The 15,183-nt window shown below is 34.9% G+C and overlaps 1 pseudogene; it reads right to left on the bottom strand.

Annotated features, from left to right (window-relative positions):
• Positions 1-1,403: 1,403 nt before the first annotated feature.
• LOC120135012 lies at positions 1,404-5,608 on the bottom strand (annotated as a pseudogene).
• Between the last annotated feature and the right edge of the window lie 9,575 nt (positions 5,609-15,183).

The following is a 15,183-nucleotide window of genomic DNA, read 5'->3' as shown; positions in this document are numbered from 1 at the left end:
GGTATTACCATTATGCTCTTCAATATTTTTTGGATTCTACCATTTCATCATTATTATTTTGTCTATTTCACTAACTAATCCTCCAATTAGAGAACATTATACGTTTAAACGTACTTGATTCTACGGTTTCTATGTTGTTGCAATAGTAACAGTACCGATTGAACTAGCGCGCTGTCGGTAACTGTTGCAATTGTTTGGTTACCACGTATTCAATGAATATTTGCAAGTGAAGACAGGAGAAACGGGTAAAATGGTTCTTCTGAATTTTGGCAGACACATGGTTGTCGTTTTGCCACACATAGTATCATGTTCGAAATGTGTGTTTCGGTTTATAGCTGGAAAGGTTGAAACTGCAGCAAGGGGGCTAGTGAGACTTGTCATGCAGATAATAGTCAAAAGGGTGCCATAATTGGGAACTACAGGTTAAGAGAATGTGTGCACATGTTTTCCTGCCCTTATCTTAATAAACTTTTTTACATCTTCCCTCATGTGTCAATTATCTAAACTGTGGATCTTACTCATTTGACGATTATGGCTACAATTGTCGTTTCTTTTGAACATGTTGATTGTTACTGGTTTGACAATTGTCAATTGAACCTCTTTTTAAGCCAAAGTGAGTAGGTTAGAACATTTGATAACCTTATCGTTTTCTACACCTTTTCTAAATAAATAAAAAACAAGGTTGAAACTCCCATCTTCATTTATTTAGTAGTTGTCATGTTGCATTCCATTTTTAAGACATGAAATGATGAATCATAGGATCAATGCTTGAATGGTAAAAAATTCGATGTTTTTGATGAAAAAAACATAGAATCTTCTAATGAGTGAAATAAATTTCAATCTTTTTTTCTATAATCTAGGGGTCTGATTCGTTAAATAGTCCAAACTCTAAGGTGTCATTTGTAAAATACATAAAGCAACGAAAGATCGAAGAAAAATACCTCCAGCCTGGGACGGATGTAGGAATTTATATAAGTGGGTGTGAAATAAGAAGTTGTATTAAAAATTGAAGGGGTGTGAAGTTATAAAATCTTAAGGGGTGTAAAATTAGATAATTAATAGAAAATATAAAAAAAAATCTAAAATATGAGGGAATTTAAAACTTTTAAGGGTGTGATTGCACCGCTAGCATCTCTCTGTCCATCCCTGCCTCCGGTCAATATTCGAAGAAGAAATGTCAAAATAGATGCTTCATCGTTGTATGTTGAATTTAAAATGAGATAAATCTATATTAAAAATCCTCTAGAAAAATTTTAGTAGATGAAATAAAATTGGAATGGTGAAGGGAAGCCTCCTGTGTTACCGTTCACCAATAGCTTGAAAGCAGTAATAAATGCAAATAGTACTAAACTGGACAAACAGTGACCTCTCTGGTTCATTTAGCAAAAGAGAAAAACCATATGGTAATCTCACAATAATAATACAAAATGTGAACGTAAATGGGAAATGGGCACAACAGAGTGGGATCCCTTGAAGCATAAGCACCGTTTCCTCAAGAAGTCGAAGACATACAAATATATGGGCAGAGCAAATTAAGAAGAAACATAGAGAAAAAAAAAGGGAGAAAACAAGCTAGCGGTGTAGAGTCGCGGCGGTGGCGGTTGCGGTGGCATGTAAGGGTCTCCAAGCAGAAGCGGTAAGCAAGCAAAGGTCTTTCCAGCCGAGCTTGAGCGCACCGTTGTCTTCAACCAGGGTGTAACCGTCGGATGGGAACATTCCCAAGAGCAACGTGGCCTGTGTGGCGGCGTTACCGGCGAGGGAGATGGGCTTGAACCCCGACTGCTGCAGCTTCTCCCTCCAGTTGTGGAACTTGACCTCCTCGCTGGTCCTGGAATGGCCTCCGAGTGCGAGCACATTCCGTATCTCTTTTGAGAGTAGCTGCTGCTCCACCACGTGCCGCTCCTCGCTCTCCTCGCCGTAGCTGGCTCCGAGTGAATCGAACAGGGCGGAGTAGTAGTGTATGGCTTCCACAAACCTTCCCAGAAATGAACCGCCGTGGCTCAAGTCTTGTTCTACTACCGTCACTACTTTTGGTGCCAATCTGAATCCCAAACACACGACGTTATATCCATCATCAACACAACAGCACGTGTTAGGAGGGGGCATAGAGAAAAATAAACAATGTTCATTTCTGGGAACATTATGTAATAAATAATGGTGAACAAACATCACACAATCATAATGATAAACGCAAATTTACGTGGAAAACTTAAAAAAATATGAGCATAAGAAAGAAATTCAATGTAGATATCAAAATTACAATGTTCTCCAAGACTTTATCTTCAACCTTTTATAAATAACTCTAGCCTCTGAGTAAAAAGTTTTAAAATCTTCTTTAATATATAAATAATTCTAATGTTTTTCTCCGGCAAAATCAACGAGATAATGCGTTGAAATTTTTTTTTTCACGAGATAGTGCCCTCGCCAGATTAATTGCTCAGATGGGGTGATCTCTACAGTCCCCATATAGGTCGCCATGCACGCCCAGCGACCTAGGTAGGTCGCCATGCAATCCATGCAGCCCCCAAAGGTCGCCATGCATGTCCCAACACGCTGGGCATCCGAGGCCATTCGACCAAGGCCATCTGAAAGCATCCGAGGCCATCCGAGAGCATCCGAGGCCATCCGAACGAGCTATGCGAGGGCATCCGAGGGCAACCGAGCGAGCTATGCGAGGGAATCCGAGCAACCGAGCGAGGGTAGGTCGCCATGCACTCCGGGCGACCTACCCTCGCTCGGTTGCCCTCGGATTCCCTCGCATAGCTCGCTCGGTTGCCCTCGGATGCCCTCGCATAGCTCGGTCGGATGGCCTCGGTCGGATGGTCTCGGATGCCCAGCGTGTTGGGGCGTGCATGGCGACCTGGTAGGTCGCTGGGCGTGCATGGCGACCTGGTAGGTCGCTGGGCGTGCATGGCGACCTACCCCCAGAGACGTGGGACTGTAGAGATCACCCTATCTGAGCAATTAATCTGGCGAGGGCACTATCTCGTGAAAAAAAAAATCAACGCATTATCTCGTTGATTTTGTCGTTTTTCTCCAATTTTATTTCTTAACTGGGTGACTAAAATTTTTAAATCAAAATTTGAATTACAAACTCCAACAATTAATTTTAAGATATTATGCTATAACTAAACTAAAAATTAATTTTCCAATAAAGTCTATTTAATATCATAAATAAATTAGTTCATTAATAATAGGAGTCCAATGAGACTAGAAGCTTGTAACTTATGCTAAGTTGTATACAAAACAGCCCTTAAAACCACAGATATTTGGTCACGAGGACAGGCCAGTTATATGCTTCAGACATTGAATACATGCAAACAAAATAGCTTCTATTTATGTGTGTGATCGCAGCTGACACATAGACAGATACAAAATTTTATGGTGAGACGAAATTGAACTTATAAAATTTTAAAGATAAAAAATAAATTTTTAATTAAAAATACATAAAAAAAATCTAAAATATAATATAATTTTAAATTTTTAAGGGGCAACTAGCTCCAACCGTCCCCTTTCGGTCCATCCCAGGCAGCTGTGATTAACATAAGACTATAATAGTGTGTGTATGCATGATCATGCTGCCTTAATGTATGTGTATAATCAACAATGAATATGCATTAATCACGTTCAAATCGAAATTTTGAATGTAGATCGTAAAATGTTGATCACCTCTGAAGCAGCCATAATACGTTGGTATCGGAACCGGTGATGTCGTAAAGCGAGTGCTGCAACCAGTGAACCGCGACCGCCTCCGTCTTGCCGACGTTGAGCCTGTCGAGTTCGATGCAGCCACCGGGCAAAATTTGAAAGGAATCCCCAGTTTGTCTGCAAAATCGGATAAACGTTTGCCGGTAGCTTCCAGGGCCTCTAAGGAGGTTCCGAGCCCCGTGAGGCGGACGTGCGGTGGTCCGCCGTTCCTAGAAGCGAGAATGTGAAACAGTCCAGGCCATTGCAAGCCTTGCATTATGTCAAGATCTATAATGTGCACTCTCTCCTCCCTCTCGAACGCTTCTTGTATGGCTTGATTTGCTGTGAAATGCGAGAACTTAACGAAAGGACTTATCCCATTGAACACCTGAAAAGCCGACACCAGTTTTTGAGTATGGCTCGCCGGAATCGACGGAAGTCCGCCGCATATTCCCAGGCACGAACTGACGAGCCTCGCCGAGATGGCCTCCGAGAAATACGCCGCCACGCGCTGAGCCGACGTTCCGAACGGCGTCGACAATTGCGAGAGCTCTAACAGCATCCTATTTGCATTCTCGAAGTTATTAGCCGAAACCGCCTCGGCGCATTGGAGTAGCAATTTCAAGAGGTGCAACCCTTCTTCGTCCCTCTTCTGTTGCCGGAGCTCCGCATTCCGGTCTCTACCGCCGCATGCTTGGACTGCTTGAACGGTGGAAACTGGTGTCTCTGTCGAAGTCGTTGTCTTCTCGACCGGGGAAGCGTTTTCTTGTACAAACGGCTGCTTCTCGGCGAGGTGATGCTGGTTTAAAGATGGAACCGGCGGTGTAGTCGTTGCCGAAGGGCTACTGCTAATCTGATTGTTAGAAGAGATCGGAAGTGGTGTTATTCCCCAACTGAAGTATTGATTCATGTCACCGGAATCTATGGCGGAGTCCAAGTTAAGCGTCAACCCAGAGGACCCTTGTTGTTGACCATGGTGCCTCGGCAACGTCACCTCCGGCAGATGCAATGACGGCGCCTCCTTTCTTCCCCGTTCAAGTGGATCCATTAGAGAACGGAGCCTGTATTCAAGTAAAGCAGCCAGGTTCGGGTTGCAAGGGTAAATAATCTCCCGCACGTTGTGAATAAGCTGAGGAATGGAAACATTAGCCGAGGTGTGGATAAGGTCCCGTATAACGCCGTCTATCCACGCCGTCGCCGAATTATCATCCATAGAATTCGAGATCGGAGTTAAAGAAACAGGGACGGTATTATTCGCCGACGTGACGGTTACCGCGGCGGAGGAAACGTTGGCGTTTCCGTTTCGACTTCTGTCTGTCGGCGGAAACAAAGGCAAACCCGAGAACCCACACACGGCGGGAGGCTGAGGACCAGCGGAAGAGACCGTGTCGACGACAGCAGAAAAATTAGAGGCCGTTGTAGAAAAAAGAGCAGGTGGCCCGGCTGACGTCAAGGCCGAGAAATTCGTAGTAGAACTGATAAGGGCACTATTATTATCCATATTAGTGCAGTAGTTGAAGAGTGGATTAGGGTTATTACTAGCCGCCATGAAAGAGCACGCCATGTTGCAATCGGAAGAACCAAGATGGCTCCGGCGAGGAAACCTCTGGTAATCGGCAATCTCAGAAGCCATTCTCTTCCTCATGGCGCCGATTCTCACTGGGTTTTCTTCGTTGCTGCTGCTGTTGATATTGTCCCTTCTTCCTCTTCCATTCTCACCTACCAAATCACAAGCTGCCATTAACAACAAGAAGATCACTCTTCAATCCTCATCTAAACAAAACCAGACAGAGCTCTGCTGCAGAAAGTACGGTATATATATCGATGATAACAACAATCCAAGCAGAAAATGGTACGAGAACAATCCAAGCATGGAACGGCTTTGGAGAAAAAGAAATGGAGAAATCAAATATGGAGGGTTTGAAGAAGAAGGAGAATGGTTTGTGGGGGTGGGTGCATGAATTTATTGTCACTTCCAAAATAGATGAGCAATTATTGTTATCATTCGATTATGTTATTTACCTAAAATATAAATACTCGCATTTATGTATGTGGGTATGACCATATCGAAACTATATTTGATAATTGTTTCGGTGGCTAAAGTAATTATTGTTCTCTCTTAAGATCTTGGGTTTGAGCAATTACGTTGTTAGAATGTGTATGTAGTGTTATTGATTAAGAAAAATTCTGAACAGATACTACGTACCTTGTAATCGCTTAGACTATTCAAAAAAATAATTGATATGGTATTGGTATCGGTTAATATTAAATATTTTTAAGGATAAATTACGTATTTAGTATCTAAACTATCAGTTTGGTTCGTTTTAGCACCTAAACTTTCAATTTTTTCAAAATCATACCTAAAGTTTAGCTTTTATTTTATTTTAGTACCTCGCATTTAAAAATTCTAGTTTTCTTTCCATTTTAGTACCCGTTCAATTATTGTTCTCTTAAGATCTTGGGTTTGAGCAATTACGTGTATGTGGTGTTATTGATTAAGAAAAATTCCGAACAGATACTACGTACCTTGTAATCGCCTAGACTATTCAAAAAAATAATTGATATGGTATTGGTATCGGTTGATATTAAATATTTTTAAGGGTAAACTACGTATTTAGTACCTAAACTATCAGTTTGGTTCGTTTTAGCACCTAAACTTTCAATTATTTCAAAATCATACCTAAAGTTTAGTTTTTGTTTTATTTTAGTACCTCGCATTTAAAAATTCCAGTTTTTGTTCCATTTTAGTACCCGTTCAAGATTTAACGTTAAGTTTTGAAAAAAACTAAAAGTTTAGGTACTAAAACGGACCAAAAATGATAGTTTAGGTACTAAACGCGTTAAGTTTTTAATGGATGGTACTAAAATGAATGAAAACTAAATGTTATGTATAATTTTTAAAAAATTAAAAATTTAAGTACTAAAACTGATAACGTAATTTACCTTAATTTTAGTTTGTTCTTATTAAAATTTAGGTATATGGACTCATCAAACGATGTTAGCGAAGAAATTGTTTTTTCTTTAGAAATTCCTGGGTTGAGCAGCTATGTTTACGGAGTTATAAATAAATAAAACTTAGTAAGAGTATATCTTTTAATTTAATTTTAAAACTAAATAAATCGCAATGAACTTGGACTATCACAACGAATTTGGAATAAATCGCAATGAATTTGGAATAAATCGCAACGCGAACTTCGACTATTGCAACGAACTTGTAATAAATCGCAACGCGAACTTGGACTATCGCAATGCGAATATGTAAATCGCAATGCGATAGTCGAAGTTCGCGTTGCGAATCTGGAAACTGATTTGCGATACCGGAGATCGCGTTACGAATTATCGATCGCATTGCGATTTAGTTGGTCATTTTGGCAAATCCAAAAAAAAGTTTGTTAAAATCGTATATTATAAGGCATTTTTGGTCACTGAGGTTATTTTCTCTCTTTTTTTATCAATTTTAAATAAAATAATTAATTAATTATATTATGAAAAATAATCTATAAATAATCCAGTTCAATTTGATCAAGTTGACATTTGATAAATGATAACCTACAAGGATGAAGAGCAGTCGATTATAACCTTGTTGATTGAATTTGACAAGGTTGGTTGAGTTATGAATCTCTTAATCAAACCAATTAATTTAATTATTTTTTTTAAGAATGAAAGGCTATAGATAATTAACATCTTTATTTCTTAATTCATAAAATAATTTAAACAAGGTTTTTTGCATTCAACAGGATTAAGAGACTAAGGGGATGTTTGTTTACTGTTGAACGGAACCATTCAGCGCTGAATGTTGAACCGTTCAGCATTCAGCGTGTTTGATTCTCACCTCTGAATGAAGACTGCGTTGAATGATTCAGCATTAAAGTACATTCTGAATGATTCAGAACCATTATCAAACAGCATGTCACATTCAGAGCTAATTCATACAGAGCCTTTGAATCATTCAGGCCATCGAATCATTCAGCGCTTAATCATTCTGATTTAATCAAACAACCCCTAAGACCTTTTTTTAACTAATTGAATATTATTGTTCAATATTGATTGGAAAAATGCAATCTAACAATCAATTCATATATTTATGTTGAAAATATTGCTTTCAACGATTCAATTCTAGATCATGTAAGTTGTAACATCTTTCTTTCTTCTTATTCTTCTTCTTTTTTTAGAAATTCGTTAATTTAATTAAAAATCAAAATTATCTAGAATTACAACGAATATTTACAAGCATAACCGTCAATTAGCCAAATAAATTAAGATCTTTTTTATATAAAATAAAATCATAGTTAAAAAGATGGGTAAACTACGTATTTAGTACATAAACTATCAGTTTTTGTCCGTTTTATTACTTATACTTTCAATTTTTTCAAAATTATATTCAATATTTAGTTTTTGTTTCATTCTAGTACCCTCTATTAAAAATTTAACGCGTTTAGTGCCTAAAATATCAATTTTTGTCCATTTTAGTACCTAAAATTTCAATTTTTTTCAAAACTTAACGTTAGATTTTGAACAAGGGTATTAAAATGAAACAAAAATTAAATTCTATATATGATTTTGAAAAAATTGAAAGTTTATGTACCAAATGGACCAACACTGATAGTTTAGATAAATAACACGTAATTTATCCTAAAAATTGAGACCGGAGATCAAACTAAGGGTCAGTTTGACACAGCTTTTGAAAATTAACTTTTAAAAGTGCAATAGAAACGAACTTTTAAAAGTGTTGTACAAAAGTGCAGTTTAAAATTTAAGTGTTTGGGATTATTGTTAAAAAGTGATTTTGAAAAGATAAAATGTCATGTAATACCCCAAATTTTTTGTTAGTGACTAAAATATAAGTTTTGAAAGTTTAATAGCTAAAGTATAAACTTTATAAAAGTTTAGGGACAAAAATATAATTTTAGAAAAGTTATATATTTTAGTATGTAAATGAACATTTTGGCCTAAAACAAGGATTTTCGTGGTAATTAGATTTTCCGTACAATATTTGTGTTAAAAGTTATAAAGTGATAAAGTTTGGTATGGAAATCGGATAATCGGATCGAACCATAATTTCACGAAAATTTGAAGGATGTTATAAATAGTTGGAAATATTATTTCTATATTTTAGATCAGATAAATTTAGCATAGATCAATGTAATTTTTCAGATTTGACCGAACAGTGAGAAATTTAGTGACTATAATGCAATTTTCAAAAATTGCATGGCTAAAGTAAAACAGTCAAAGTCAACTTAGTTCATCTTTGACTAAGGAATATTTTATTGAAAGATAATGCAATAACATTTGGTAATTATCATAATTCATTAATAGTAAAATTGTAAACTAGAATTAAATGAATTTTAAATTCATTTATATCATTAAGCCATGTGTTTTATGATAATTAAGTGTAGACAAATCAAGATTTTCTCATCTTCAAGCTCTCTTGGCCGTGTGTTTCATAGCTACAAGGTAAAAGTTTAAAGTTGAAACAGAAAATAATTAAAAAGGAATAAAATTTTAAGTATTTATATTCAACAAACGTCTATTAAATTGATATGACATTTTTAATTCGTATTTGGAGATATGTACGGGCTATAGGTGTTACATGTCCATTAAAGACATTATGTTATGAACTAAAAATATAACATTTAAATTTTATTTACACTTATTAATACTATTAGTTGACCCTATTCTCATATGTAATGGGGTAAGGGGGAGGTAGTGTAATAGGTTGCCCCAACGCCAAGTTGAGAGTAACTTCCGTGGAAGACCTCCAATTATGAATTACCCACCATAGGACTCGATCCCACGACTACAAGGATAAGAGTCTTGTGCTCTACCAACTGAGCTGGATGGGCAATTACACTTATTAATACTATGATATATAAAATATATCAACTTAAAATATAATAAAAATATAAAAAATATTTTAAGATAACTCATTAATAATATTTTTATATATAAAAAATACTTTAAGATAACTCATTAATAATATTTTTTATATATTAAATATTTTATTAAGAAAAAATTATTATCAATACTTTTTAACATGTGGACATAAAATTATTATGAAATAATAATTTAAATACTTGTTTTGGCAAAATAAATTTTAAAAAATATATTAGTAATTTAAATACCGTTTTCATCGTAATTTTTTTACATGTTTGACATTGATTTTACAGTCAAAATGGATTTTTTACCTAAAAGTACTTTTAAAAAGCTACGCCAAGCGAGCCTAATTAGATTTATTTTTTATTTTTGATCTAACCATAAAATAAAAACAATTTAAAAACTCATAAAAGAAGAAAAACATAAATAAAAACATCCCTATCAAAATAGATTACTATCATTATCATACATGAAAGTGAAATATATACATAGATTGTGGAATTTAATAATATGGTTAGTAGGGAAACTTTATCGGTTGGTTTGTTGTTTTGCAAATGTATAGAACGTATGTTGGATCCCTTTCATTCCATCTCTTATATTTTAATATTTAATATTAAAAAATTAAGTGTATTTATATATTTTATAAATACACTTGAAAGCAAGAAATTATAATTAAAAATATAACATTGAATAATTCAACGACACTTTTCTTAAGCAATGAAAATGAACCTTAAATACATCCCAACTTAATATTAACTAATCTTTAACTCTTCTTAAAATTTGATTAGAAGATAGAAGGATTGAAAAACAAAATATTAGTACACATTCGAGCTATTTAATTATTTTTTAGTACTCGTGGTAAAGGAATTGTTGTTATTCGTTGAGGACCTGGGGTTCGAGCAGTATAGATATTAGGGGTGCAAGCGTAAAATGTCAAAAGATTAAGAGTTATCTTTAAATATATACTGCTTTATACTTACTCTACATTAAAAAATATTATTCTTGAAATATATTACGAGAAGTCAATAAATATCATATGTAATGATAAAACATTCAATTTTTATTAAAAATTTATATTTAAATTTTAAAATTAGTATTATCAAAAGAAGTAATCATAAATATTGAATATAAAATATAAAATAAACATAAAATATAAGAAACTAATTTACTATTCTATTTTTACCATACCACTCGATTCTATTTTGTGGGGTTATGTATACTGTTTTGAAAATCGAACCGGATCGGTCGATTCAATCGGTTCAACCGGAAACCGTTGTCTTGTCCGGTCCATTCTATCCCGGTTCAATCGGTTCTAGTGAACCGTAAAGAATCGTTCGAACCGGCTTTGAACCGCTCGAATAGGACCGGACCGTGAACCGGTTCAACCTAATTTTTTTATTTTTTATTAAATATTTTTTGTATTTTTATTTAATTTTTTAAATAATTATGATGTCGTCCAATTCTTATGACCGATCTGATCAATTCGACTGGTTAAACCAGTGAACAGATAAAACGGCCGGTTCACTGACCGATACGATTTTGAAAACCATGGTTATGTATGTATAATCCATTAATAGATACAAATAGTCAACGGAACTTTACACATTGGAAAGTTGCAAAATTACTGCAAGGAAAACTTGTCATTTTTTATTTACTCGTTCCCTTCTTTGTTATAATTATTGCAAAAATTAAGCCTCGACTCCTCCTAATCTTTTTAAATTTAATTACTTGTTAGGTTTCTCTAGTTTTAAAATTAGAGAAATTAAACTTGACTCTTCAATTTCTGGTTCAATTACTTTTAAGTCCCTCTTATCATAACCCACACCCATTTTTCATTTTAAAATAAACAAATTATAACACAACACCATAATTTTTCAATTTTATATTTTCATTATTTAGTAATAAGATTACGACCCTCGTTTCATTACTATTTGTGTTTGCTCCTCTTAAAGTTTCATCCCGACTTCGTCCATGAATAAAGGAGCCAAGACCACTCAGACCTCGTTGAATTCGTGAATGATAACAATAATATTTCTCAAACGAGATCTGATTCGACTCGATTTCAAACTTAGGGGATGTTTGTTTACTTCAGAATGATTAAGCGCTGAATGATTCAGAGGCTCTGTATGAATTAGCTCTGAATGTGACATGTTGTTTGATAATAGCTCTGAATGATTCAGAATGTACTTTGATGTTGAATCATTCAACACTGTTTTGCTGAATCAGTCAGCACTGAATCATTCAGAGGTGAGAAACAAACACGTTGAATGTTGAACAGTTCAGCATTCAACGCTGAATGGTTCAATTCAGAGCCAAACAAACAGCCCCTTAATCTAAATCTTTAATAAATATCGGGCACGGAAAGATTCTTATTAAAAAAAGGGGTATTGGTTGGGGGTGTAAAAGAATCTAAAAACAAGAGATAAGAGGAATAGGAAGGAAAAGAAACAGCAATTGCATTAGACAACAAGAGCACAAATTCAAATTAATGGGTTATAAATAAATAATAGAGGGGCGTATATGAAAAAAAAGTAAAGTTACGAGGATTAAGGTTAGCAAGTAGATGACAGTGGGAGAGCACTGTAGTCGAGGTGGGGAGGAGAGCTGCTTCAAACCCCAAACTGCAACCCCAAGTGTTTGACATTTTGCATTCAGATTAGCCTTTTTACATATAAAAAGATGCAATTCTTTCTTCTTTCTTCTTTCTTCTTTCTTCTTTCTTCCACCGCCCCCACCAACTTTCTGCCATACCCTAAACCCAATGAATGCTATTAACTAATGATAATAATTCCATGCAACTCTATGGCAACACATATACTCATATCCCTATAAGCCATATACTTTACTATGCTACCTACTAATACCTTCCTACTAATACAATCAAGGAATTAATTCAAAAAAAGTAGTACAAATTTTGATCTTTTAGTTTTTGGCGAGCTATACTATATGTCACCAAACTTTAGTATGTGTATCAATTTAGTCATCATCGGTCAAATCGTCTATGATGTAAGTTAATAATCTTATGTCTTCGTCATTCGTGATAAGTTTAGTACTAAAATGTTATCATTTAACTCATATTTCTTATTATATAATTGATTTACCATGAAACTCACTTAAGATCAACGAAATTTCATATAAATGTTCGATGTTGCCAATGCCCTGATGTCCTTCAAGGATCGTCCGATGAGACTAATTTAGAGGTATGTTGTTCATCTTCTCAAAACAACAATTCTAATCGTTCGGATTTTCAAACAAACATCTCAAACCCGAGAAAAATCCAAACCCTAGACTATCACATTTGAACATTGGACATTTAGATGAATCTTGTTTGTTTTGAGTGGTTTCATGGAAAATTAATATGAGGGCAAGTAAAACATAAACATTTTGATATCAATTTTGTCACGAATGTCGTCTGATGACGGACGATGATTGACTAACAATGACCGAATCGATAAGCAAACTAAAGTTCAATGTCTAAAATTGAAGAGTTTTAAAGTTCAATAACAAAAATAGATCCATAGCCAAACTAGGCCACTTTGCGTGGTGGGATCAACGATCCAAATCCTTGGAAAGCTGACTGCACACTGCCAACCAACCGAAAAAGCAAATATGACGCATTACGAGAACCCAAATAACCATATCATAATGTGTCTTGGAGATTTGGAATTTGGGGGAAGGAGCTTGTTTTGGGGTGAAAAAGTTTAATGTCTTTTAGGGAATATTTGGTTTTTTGGATTTTTTTATAAAAATAATGATTTTAATTTTTTTTAATGAAAAATTTAAAATTTTATATAAATGACATATGTCAGATAACAGTCAAATTTAACAGCTGTTACGGTCTAGACACCTAAAAATTTATCGTAAGAAACTTTAAACACTTATTTTTATATAGTTTAGGAACCTAAATGAGAAAATCAATATAGTTTGAACACTTATTTTTATATCGAACATTCTTATTTTAAGTTTATTCGGATAGTTGTATCGAATATCTTCAAATTATGTAATGTGGTGATTTTTCATCTCATCTTAAAATTGATATTATTTCTCAAGTTATAGTATAACGGATCGATTTCCAGTTTTCATATTCTATTTCTCTAAAGTTACAGTAAAACGGATAAAATTTTAGTTTCTAGATCGTACTCCTAAGTTGTAATGAAATGGATCAAGTTTCAAGTCTATCCAAACTAATGTTTAATGTCACCATACGAAATAGGTCATTTTGTCGACTTAAATTGACAAAATTAACACCCTTCATTAATTCGATTCGATTTCGGACAATTTGGTCGATTTCTCAGTTGTGAAGTTACTTTTGTTGGTTATTTCATTCAATTATAAACTTTTAAAGTTTTGTACGATCTAAACTACCTCAATAGTTAAATGATTAATTGCTGTTCTCAGAGATCACGGGTTCGAGCATCAAAGATTGTAGGGTACTTGAACTTACATCGTCAAATACAACATTTACACCTCTAGGATTCAATTAGAGCATTTTAAAATTTAAGAACCATTTTGAAATTTGAGATCCAATTTAAGGACTTTTATCAGAATTAACCTTGTTTTTTAGTTTTGACCGCGACCTAACGGTTAATTTCCTCTCTTTTTTTTTCCCTTTTCCGTTTTGTCTCCATTGCTGCCCAAAATCCCACGCCGGAAAAATAAAAGCGGATTTGGGCACTGGCACCTTTAATTCCCATATGCACAGCAAAAAAACAAGCAGAACGCACAAGATGGGTATCCATCTGTACTTGATTCACAGCATAAACAAATAAAAATAAACATTATTGCAATAAATTGTCCTTTTTAATAGTTTGATTAACAGGTTCATCTAATCGACTAATTCAGATGAGTATTGCAGAGGTGATGACGACTCTCCCAATCAAATTTGTTTCACTCACAAACGTCAGAGTGAACCACTGACATTGCCTAAGGAATCTAGTGTCTCATCCTACTAAACTGATCGGTTTACTGAATCAATAAAAACAACTAAAATTATCAAATCAAGCACCATAGTTTTACCGCAAAAGTAGAAGCAAAAACCACAAGATGGGGCATCCATACGTGCTAAAGTTACCACACAAACAATGTCAAAAACACTTTTTAAATTATCCCTTTGAAAGCCCGATTGACAAGTTCAACTGCTTTGCTGAACAAAACAACAGCCGTTGATGGATTGGAGTTTACCAATATGTAATGAGTATCCAATGATGAATGACACACCATTATTAATGTATTATCATGATCAGTGGCGGATTTATGTGTATGTTAGGACGGGCAAGTGACTATTTAGAAATCCGAACTTTTTTTATGTTCGTTTTGGTTTTGCTCGAGGTATTTACCCTAAAATTTTATTTGTGTCTGTCTCATACGAAAAAAAATTATATTATTAAAACATATGTGTTCATTATTAAAAGTATTTCTAGATCTGTCATTGATCGTGATTCCAAGCAGCTAAGGAGAGGAAATTATTAATTGATATTTTTTGAAATTTAGAAGGTTGCTGGGAGAATTTAGTGTGTGTCTTGTGGTGCGAAACGGAAGGCAGGGGATTGAGTGGAGTGCGTATCTTGGTTGTTGGGTTCGGCAATGACACCGAGAGGGGGCAAGATTAGGACAATGGAGAGA

This window comes from Hibiscus syriacus, unplaced genomic scaffold (assembly GCF_006381635.1).
Source record: "Hibiscus syriacus cultivar Baekdansim isolate YM2019G1 unplaced genomic scaffold, ASM638163v2 tig00110602_pilon, whole genome shotgun sequence".
NCBI lineage: Eukaryota > Viridiplantae > Streptophyta > Magnoliopsida > Malvales > Malvaceae > Hibiscus > Hibiscus syriacus.
Note: the sequence above shows the minus strand (reverse complement) of the source record. Positions and strands in the feature narration are given on the sequence as shown.